The sequence below is a fragment of the Chiloscyllium plagiosum genome, unplaced genomic scaffold (genome assembly GCF_037043375.1).
Source record: "Chiloscyllium plagiosum isolate Xiang-an unplaced genomic scaffold, Cpla_swu_hap1 HiC_scaffold_30, whole genome shotgun sequence".
Classification (NCBI taxonomy): domain Eukaryota; kingdom Metazoa; phylum Chordata; class Chondrichthyes; order Orectolobiformes; family Hemiscylliidae; genus Chiloscyllium; species Chiloscyllium plagiosum.
In genome coordinates this window covers 24176233-24186522 of record NW_028270168.1, presented here as the reverse complement: position 1 = coordinate 24186522, position 10290 = coordinate 24176233, and the positions used below count along the sequence as shown (strand labels likewise).

The 10290-nt window shown below is 38.3% G+C and overlaps 1 long non-coding RNA gene across 1 annotated transcript; it reads right to left on the bottom strand.

Moving 5' to 3' along the window:
- Positions 1 to 472: 472 nt before the first annotated feature.
- On the bottom strand, positions 473 to 7978 carry LOC122563428 (uncharacterized). The gene is made up of 4 exons (XR_006315595.2): positions 7804 to 7978; positions 7040 to 7224; positions 1607 to 1696; positions 473 to 1336 (listed from the first exon to the last, which is right to left on the bottom strand). It is a non-coding gene; the product is annotated as an uncharacterized LOC122563428 (long non-coding RNA).
- Between the last annotated feature and the right edge of the window lie 2312 nt (positions 7979 to 10290).

The following is a 10290-nucleotide window of genomic DNA, read 5'->3' as shown; positions in this document are numbered from 1 at the left end:
TCAAATGCTAGATTCACAACTTTTGTAGATGAGGAAATGCAACTGTTTCCACCAACAGACTCTACCTGTTCAGTGGAAGGAGTGGTCCTCATGATTGAATGTTTACTTCTCATTCAAAACTTTTTGTTATACTATTGCAGCATGGTGTAATGGAGAATGGTGTGATCCCCTGAGTTTAATGTGTTGTTGCAGGGAAGCTGTGGATATATCCTGTGCTAAAGATTGACGCAAGTTGCATATATTTGTATTGCCAGCTGTATGTAAGCAACAACATGTAACCAATGTGATAATTGTAAATAGAATCACTCATAGATGCCTTACAATGAGGTTATTAATAATGCCTAATTCCTGAAATGTGTCAATTTCAAATCACTTTCTTCAAGAAGAACAAACATATTTCAAGAATATTTTAATAATTGAATTTCCTTCATCAAATTAGTGGCAATAAGGATGGGCCTTGATCACATTTAATTATGTTCACACTCACTGTGGGAGGTGCAGCCAGTTTGCAGAAAATGAGGGCCTGCTTCGTTACCATGGCTTCCAGGATATGTTAGCCTTATCAGTCAGAACTGTGAAGCCAGGTCTAGACATTAGAATAATAGGATGTCTAAAAATAGGACATGCAGTCATTAGTGAGGAATTTACACTCTGCCAAAAGATAGTTCCAGTTTAATGTTGCATTATTGCTTTTGGCTGTATTTCAGATTACTAAATGCAGCATGGACATTTTTATATTTTTGTGTCAAATGAAGAGAATGAATGGTAAATATCTGAAAGTTCATTCCATCAATTATTTCCACTCCAATACTAATTTTTCAGTGAGGCTCGAAAGAGCTCATGAATAAAGTGTTCCTGAGAGTAGTTCTCCAGCTTCCCCGGTTTGTTTCGTTCATGCTTGGCATGTAGGTATTGCTGGAAAGACCTGCATTCACTGTACAATCCAAATTGTCCTTGGGAAAATTAGAATGGGGGTTGGGATGCCACCTTCTCAAATTGCTTGCAGTCTATTTTTCACAATTCTGGAATTGTTGGTAAGGCTAACAATTATTTTCCATTCCTGATTGCCTTTGAGAAAGTGATGGTACATCTTCTCTTATACTTTCAAAGAATAACTTCACTTGGAATAACAAATCATGTTGTTTTATCTCATTTCAGCAAAAATACAATTTAATTTAGTCAAACAATTAATATGAGGATTTTTTTAAGTGTGAAAAAACAAACTTTGATCTTCTCCATACTATTGTCATGTCCTTTCCAATGGCAGCCATTTTCTTTCCTTGCAAGCATGTGAGCTCACTGGAATTGTGGGGATGTCATCATGTGATATCTGCAGCTGGTAGGAAAGAAAAAGACAAAGTTTCAAAAACTTAATATTCAGGAAATTGTTTTTAAAGCAACCGTTTGCGGGAGGAAGGATCCTAAAAGGGGGGAATATTTATGTTTTTCTTTTCACACATGCCACAACTGTGTCCACAGGATTTAAGGTATAATTTTGAAAACATTTCTTTTGTATCTGCTGTAAGTTTGCAGCAAACAGACTTGTGTGCTCTCGACATTATCTTCTCTTCAATAGCTCCAATTAAGAGGTTTGTGGATAACCTACTTCCACATTTATTCCAGTCACCAGAACCATCTGCTGGTAGATGCTTGTGTAACGTTGCCAACTTTACCAAAACCACATAGGAAAGGGGACCTAGGTCATGATAAAGCACAGAAAAATTAATTGAAAATCTTATTCACATAAACAAGTAGTCTCCATATTATAAACAGCATTGTTAAAATCAGTAAATTGCTGAAGATAATCATAAGGTTAGTATTTTATAAATTTAGTTGCAGTCCACTCTAAAGGTGGTTCAAAATCAGACAGATGGCTACTTAATGCATGAGCACAGCCCAGGATGTCTTTGCCTAACACTCTGCAGGGAAGGACCTGACTTCTGATTACTACTTGTCAACAGATATGTGACTAAGATCCAATACTTCATAGTATCAGTTTGAACATATTAAGCTCAGTCTGAGCAATCTGTGACTCATTTGGAGTAAACCACTGGGCCAACAATTCTTACTATCACTGAGGCTGTAAATTGTCATATTTATTTGGGAAGTGGGGTGCAGATTGGGGTTGACATTCTGTAGAATTTCGAACCTAAACTCTGTAATGTCTTTGCAGCATTTCTCTCTGCATGTTTGTTGGAAACACTGGGAGAGCTGCAAAGCTCATTTTGTATGTGGCTTCATTTCAATGCCTCACACTTAACAAGGAAAACTCACTCACTTGAGCACTCTGACAGAGAATACACTAATCAAAGCCCATGACATATAAATATTTAATCAGAGAACATGCAGGTGCAGCAAGCAGTTTGGAATGGAAATATTATGTTGGCCTTCATTGCTAGAGGATTTGAGTTCACACGTAAGGATGTCTTGCTGCAGTTATACAGAGCCTTGGTGAAAGTACTGTGTAAAGGTTTGGTCTCCCCACCTGAGAAAGAAAATATGTGCCATAGAGGGAACGCAGTGGAGATTCACTAGGCTGACACTGAGATTGGTAGGACTGCTATATGAGGAACAATCGGTTGGATTGGACTTGTATTCACTAGAGTTTAGAAGGGAATCTGATTAAAATATATAACATTCTCACAGGGCTGAACTGACGAGAAGCAGGGAAGATGTTTCTCTGGTTAGGGAGTCTAGAACTGACGAGGTGTTGGGGTTTGGGGGGGAAATGGGCAGTAGGACAGTCTCAAGGTAGATCATGTCGAACTGAAAAGAGGAAAACTTACTTCACTCAGAGTGGTGAAGCTGTGGAGTTGTCTACCACAGAAACCTGTGGAGGCCAAGCCACTGAATATGTTCAAGAAAGAGCTAAACTTTTAGATTTGAAAGATTTCAAGGGGTATGGGGAGAAATCAAGAATATAGCATTGAGATAGAGGATCAGCCATGATCATAATGGCAGAGCAGGCTTGAAGGGCCGAATGGCCTATTTCTTTTCTCGGTTTCTGTGTTGATTAATGCTGTAAAGGCATTCATCAATTGTAATAGTTATGATAGAAATTTTAAAAATTGTTATTTTCATCTCTTAGAAGTATTTCAAAGCACTTTACATAAAGCAATAAACTTGCTGGAGTGTTGCTGAAACGGTAGCTTATGAACAGTATGTTTCTACAAGTGATTAACAAATCCAGCATCAGTTAGTATTGCATCTTAGGGATATTGTGAAGCAAAAAGATTTGGCTTGATTTTTATTTTGGTTTTAAATATACTTTCGTTTCCTTGAAGAATTAAGCTGAAACTTTTGAATTTATCTGGTTTTTGACACTTACTCATGGAAGCGCTGTGAGAAAGAGAAATTTTAACTATTGAGAAGATTGTTGGGTGTTGGCACCATGTGCTGATTCAGAACACGAAGGCATCATGTTCTGCCTGTGCGTGCAATCTTCTTGGAGACAATCAATTAGCAGGCCACCTCTATGAGGCCAGTTGAATTAGGGATGATGACCAAAATCCACAAATAAGTGGTCCATTCAGAGTGCCCAAGGTCTGGGGTGATCAGTAGCCCTCTCCGGAAGCTGCCAATGTAGGTAGCAGACCATGAGACTGCTTTGAGATCAAGGCACTCTACGAAGACCTCAAAAAAAGATGAGCATGTGACACTGTTGCTGCCATGCTATCACTGTGAAGGGAGAAATCTCAGTGAGAGGATCTGACTGCTCTTCAGTAGATCGAAGCAGTATCACCAAACCATCAATCATGGTGTATATCAGTTCACATAGGGATTAGGAACAGGAGTCGGCCTCTGGGCCCTTTGAACCTGCTCCACCATTCAATAATGATCTGATTTTAACCTAACTCCACATTCTTGTCTATCCCTTATTCTGGACCGGGTGGTTTCTAGACTCCCAACAGAATTAAAAGATGCACCAAGTCATCGTAATCTGTAACCCAACAGGCAAATTTTATTCTGCTGTTGTGTTCTCTGTAAAAACCCATGATAAGCATGAACAAGTCCTTGAGCACTGGCTGATGATCTACCAGTGTCAAGTGACTTTCATCTTAAAGAGAACTGTCCCAGCATAACATACACCAACTATGCATAACACCTGAACATCTTTCACCCTTTTGCTTCTCAAGGGATCCAGCTCTGCCTTGAAAATATTCTAAAATTCTGCTTCCACTGTGTTTTGAGGAAGAGAGTTTCAAAGAATCAGGATATTGTGTAATAAAAATATTCTCCTTACCTCCTCCTTAATGTTTCATTGAGATCCCTGATTGGCCCAGATTAACAGCCTCAATCAAATAGCTCATAGTCAATGAAATCCGCCTGGCTCTTGTTCCAATCACTACAAACTCCTAATTCTAGCTTCTGCTTTCAGAGGAAGCATGATTTCTATATCTACCCTGTCGAGACCCTTCAACATTCTGCACATTTCAATTGAGTCACTGCTTACTTTTCTAAGCTCCATTGGACACAAGTCTAGCCTATCCATTCTTTCATCATAAAACACCCAAATTATTAGTCTAGTTAACCTTCTTTGGATGCATTTGATTTACATTCTGCCATTTAATATGTTAAGACTAATACAGTAGACAGTATTCCTGATGCAGTTGCAGCAATGCCCTGTATAACTAAAGCTTAAGTTCCCTACTTTTGTACATAAACCCCCTCATAATAAGCAGTAACATTCTATTTGCTTTCTTAATTATTTGCTGTACTTGCATATTAACCCATTGTATTTCATGCACTTGGACACCCAGATCCCTCTGCAGCTATATGGCTATATCTATTTTTGTACCATGTGTTGGGGCTGGAATTCTTGCCACAGGTGATGAAACCATGGGCATCATTAAGTCTCAAAATAAATCTTAAAGAAGTGTAACATCTCTTTCAACTTTCTTGACCAACTAATCTACAAAGTGATGGACAGGAAATAGGACATTTTCCATTGAAGCCTTGTATTGCTTGATGTATTATAGCAGTTATACAACCTCTTATTTGTTAAACTGCTATTAAGCAAATTGCTAGAACTTGATTGTCATGGTATTCCTCCTTAACATTTGATGCTGTATCAATGTAAGCTATTCACAATGTACACAAGGATAATTCATTACAGTGCATCCAAAGTATATAAATCCCAAATAAGACCAACTGCCACATTAAATGCACTTGCAGCATGTGCACATGCGAATGAACATTGCCATTGAGGTCAAAACGAATGTCTCAAAGTGAATAGAAACTGGAAGTTCAAGGTTCTTGCGCCATCATGAGCAGGTTTTTGGTGGTTTTGTTGAAGCAATGATGTAATGTATAATTCCTGTTTATCTATTCATTCCATCTGGAAACACTTGAAAAAGGGCTACTCCAATACTGACGACACTCAGAATATGAACTCACAATGAAAATAAACACTGCAGAAACCTTTCTCAAGAGCAGTGGTGAGGTAAGTGGGGGTGGTTACCCAAGGGAGAATAATCAGGAGGCAGTAGCAATCTATAAAATAATTAATTCATGCTGCACACAGGGTAGGAACTGATGCTGATGGTTATGGAAACCTTTGTGAAATTACAGCTCCTTCAATGTTCATCATGTATAACTTCCTGTTAATGTTACTCAGTCTTACTGTGGATAACAAAACGACTTTCATCCTAATCTGCTTTTGGCTTATTACTTTATTTCGGTAAATTTTATGCTGATCACATTAAGAAGGATTTGTACTGGAAATTGGAACACTTTCATTTGTGGAAACTCAGTGTTAAATATTTTCCCTTTACAAGTTTAATTGAGACAGCGCAAGGTTCAATTCACGTAAAGTTTCCGTTCAGCTGCTGTTGGTGAAGGCACCAAATGGCTTGGAGTTTTACCCAGGTGCTTCAGAATACAAAGAATTTGAAATCCAAAGTTTTCTGGCTTTCACAGAATTTCACCTACAGGAAACGACTATTTTGTCCAAATGGTCCATCCTGCGGTTAATGCTCTGCATGTGTGTATTCACATCCATCTTCTTCTCACCTTATCAACATAGCATCCAATCTCCCTTCAAATGAAAATATGCTACTCCCTGCAACCACTCCATGTAGTAGCAGATTTAACATTCCAGTGGTTCCCTAGGGAAGAAAAACTGTTTCTCTTGAATTCATTAATGAGTTTACTTGTGATTATCTTATACTTATGTCTTTTAGTCTTCTACAGAAGTAGAAACATTTATCCCATAATAAATTGGCACGCCTCTCTATAATTTGAAATACTCTATCAGACCATGCTTAATTAAGGCAGACCCCTGCATTGATCTCTCTCTCTCTCTCTCTTTCTCCTACTAGCATGTGTTAGCACTAAGGCAGTTGACATCTTGGATGTACTCTGATTATGTTTAAAATCAGCAGTCCTTTTCTTCCACTGAGCTGTCCCTGCTCTTCTGTCTCAAACTTAAGAGATTGTCCAGTTGATGTACACTTAAAATCTGACACATACACCACTGTTTTGTCACAAAGTATTATGTTTAGATTTAGCTTTCTGAAAATTGGAAGTAAAAACAGCAAATAGACAAATTCTCATGGCATGGCTCATTCATTAATTAGTTCAGTCGACAACTCACTCAAAGCAGAAATAACAAAAAAGCACACTTCAGTTTAACTGAAACATGGAAATATTTAAGTTCCCAAAATATGCTGCTGTATTACAATGAGATTTAGCAATGCCAAGTAATTACTTTGCCAAATGTGTTGAAATTAGAAAGTCATACCAGTTGCAAGAGTTCTGGATTTGATTATGCCAAAATCAAGGATTTATATAAAGACAGCGAATGGAATGTGATTTGGAATACCACATCTGGATCAGAGTTGAATTAATCTGGAATGGATCCATTAGGAGAAAGTGAGAAATGGATCCATGTCCATTTTCAATGAAATAAGTAGCACCAGTATGTCCCTGAGTTCCCTCAACAGCTGATAAATGATTAATGTCAATTTGTTATAGAGGAGCTGAGCAACAGATGCATGTGATCACCACCACATCCCTCCAAGTTACACACCATCCTGACCTGGAAGTATTATCACTGTTCCTTCATTGTCACTGAATCAGATCCTGGGACTCCCCTTCTATCAACATTTGGGTGACCCGGCAGTCCAAAGATTGCAGAGATTCAAGAAGGCAGCTCACCAGTACATGCTCCAGGGCAATTAGCAATGCACAATGAATCCTGGTGTAGGCAGCAATAGCCACATCCTATGAGGAAATTTAAAATAAGTCAGTTGATTTCTTGCACATTTGGTGTCAAGGCCAAGTGTAGCTTCCAAGTCAAGCAAGGTTATAAAATCATGAGGGGGATAAATAAGGTGAATGGCAGGTGTCTTTTTCCCGAAGGTGGGGATTTCAAGACCGGGGGCATGAAGTGAGAGGAAAACGTTTTTAAAAAGACATAAGGAACAATTTATTTACACAGAGTGGTTCATGTGTAGAATGAACTGTCAAAAGAGGTGATTTATGCGAGTACAGTTAGAATGTTTAATAGACAATTGAATAAGTACATGAATAACAAGTTTGGAGGGATATGGGCCAAGTGCAGGTAGGTGGGACTAGTTTTGTTTGGGATTATGGTTGGCATGGACTGGTTGGCATGGAGGATCTGATTCTGTATTGTATAACTCTTTAGGCTGGTTTACCCTATTCCCCGCTGGTTTACCCTCGTCCCAACTGATTTATCCTAATCCCAGCTGGTTTATCCTAATCGCAGATGATTTAACTAACCAATAAAAATGACTTGCAGCTGGAACAATACTTTCTCGCATGAAACTATCTATGTACCTTGTACAAAGAATTCCCTCCACATGCAGTGACTGTCAGTTCGGGAATGACGAGCAAAGCATGAAAGACCTTTGGAAGAATTTTACTGGAAGATTTCTTTTCCACAGCTGCTGCAAAGACTTTTTTTTAAACAACTTTTGTCACATGCAGTTAATCTTCCCTTACTCTCAGTCTGCTTTCCTTTTGTTCTGCACTAATGTAAAAGACATGGCAAGCTGCGTTTTCGCACCATCCCAAATTACAGTATGATGATGTCTGATCTATACTGGCCTCTGCTTCGACACCGGTTTGAATGCAGTTGCTGCCAGCTGCTGTGAACCTTTCTGCCTTTAGGTGGCGCAAGGCTTTGCAATTTTGTTTCTGGTCCCTTTTTTAGGAGAGGCATGAGGTAATGAGAAAACCGTGAGAGAATTGTTAGAGAATGTAAGTACCATTTCAATGTTATCAATGGTAAAAATAACAAAAACAAAATGATCAAGATATGAAGGATCCAGGCGAAGGTGCAGGAGATTGCAGGCCTTGGGAGAGATTAGGCGTCAGAGAAATTACCTTTCCTCTATCTACCCTATCAAACCCCTTAAACTCACAAGGTTATCCCATGTGAGAGAGAGAATAATTTCTCTGCTGGGGAAGTGTAATAAAAAGAGACATAACCTTAAAATTAGAGCTAAACCATTCATGGGTGAGTCACCCTTCACAAAAAGGATATCATGATTGAGTAGTATGAATGTGTACTTGAGCCATTGTGGTAGATTGTCATGCTAGAAGTCACATATTAGTGTTCCACTAAAGTTTAGACCTTGTGAAGATGACAGCATGCTATTGTCTAGCTTTCCATCATGAATAGTGCAACAATAAATGTAGGTACTGACGAAGTCTGGGCCAAGCTTGTATCAAGAGCAAAGAACATGATAAAACAAAGGGTAATGGAAAACCACAGCAAAAACACAGGTGAGATTGGAATCAAGTTAAAGTTTCAGAACGGATAAGTTTAAGTAAGACGAGGGGTACTAAAGATCATGGAAGTAAGCTGGATAATTAGAGTTAAGGTACAAATAAGCCATGATCCAAATGACTAACAGAAAAGACTCAAATTGCAGAATGGTTTAATCTTTTGTTGAGGATCATGCTCAAAACGAAAAACAGATTTTAAAATATAAACTAATTCATTTTCTTTAAACGATATGCATGTTTGTTTCTTATTCTCAACCAAGAGTTATTTTAAAGGCTAGAAATGTTAGACAAATTTAACAGATCTTCAGATAACCATTTTTAACTGATGCCTGAAAATTATAAAATAACTTATAATATGGACAGAGGTTATTTGGCACCAACAATTCATGCAGCAATTTCGCTGTATATCAGCAAACAGTTTTAATCATGTTTAGACATCTTCTTACCTCTTCCATTCAACTGCTCTTCTACATATCCAACCTAAGCTTGAATATTGACACAGTTCCTGCCTTAACCACTCCCTTAATCCAGGAAGTGAATTCTTTCTTTCTGCAGTCTCTCTGTAAAGAACTATTTCTAAATTACTTGCATTTAACCTTGTGTCTCTGGAACTTTATTCTTGACACCTCAAATAGAAGGATTATTCTTTGGTAGCAACTTCAGATATTCACATTTCCATTTTTTCATTTTCTTCCCATTGCCTTCTGGAGTCATTCCAACTTAGGTACTGAATATTGTCCACATGGCCTTAGTACCAATCAAATACTAAACAATTCTGGGAGTTTAACTCTCGGTCTGTTCAGCCTCATCCCTATGTAGTGGCCATGTACTGACCAATGAACAGGAAAAGGAATTCTAGTTAAGCTCCCTAGCCAAGGGGCATTGAGCCTGATGTAGCACCTCTACTGTCACTCTGAGATCTATTACCTCAGCACAGTTCAAGGATTGAAGCTGGGAGGTTTGCAATTTGTGAAGGCCAATAATGTGATGACAGCAACTGAACTACCAGGGTAGCTGTCTAATTGGACAGCAATAGTTGTCCAGTAATTATAACTGGTAATTAAGTGGGATACCTTATTTCAACTGAGACATGTACTTGATGTATCTCTAGCCTTTAACCCATCACTGTGTGATTTGGTCTATGATAACAAGTGCTTTCCATTGTGTGGAAGCGTTGCCTTTGGCCTCAGTGTGAATGACCTTCGGGAAGACAGCAGAAGAAAATTGGGAGAAATTAAATGTATTCAATGAAATGTTCAGAATTCAGTCAGCTTACTCAATTTTATTCAGCTTTTAAATCAATTTATCCCTCAATATTAAAAAATTTTCAGCCATTATAATGAATATATTGGATGGAATTTAGTACAGATAGTTTTATGAGAACACGCATTTCATTAATGAGAATTCGCTTTAGCACGATTGACGAATTGGGGACACTGTTTCTAAAGTGCGAACATTCAAAGCATGAATTGATTTTAACGTGATTTCAGCCCCAGTAGTTAAAATGGTGCTGCTATTTTCATACAATATGGG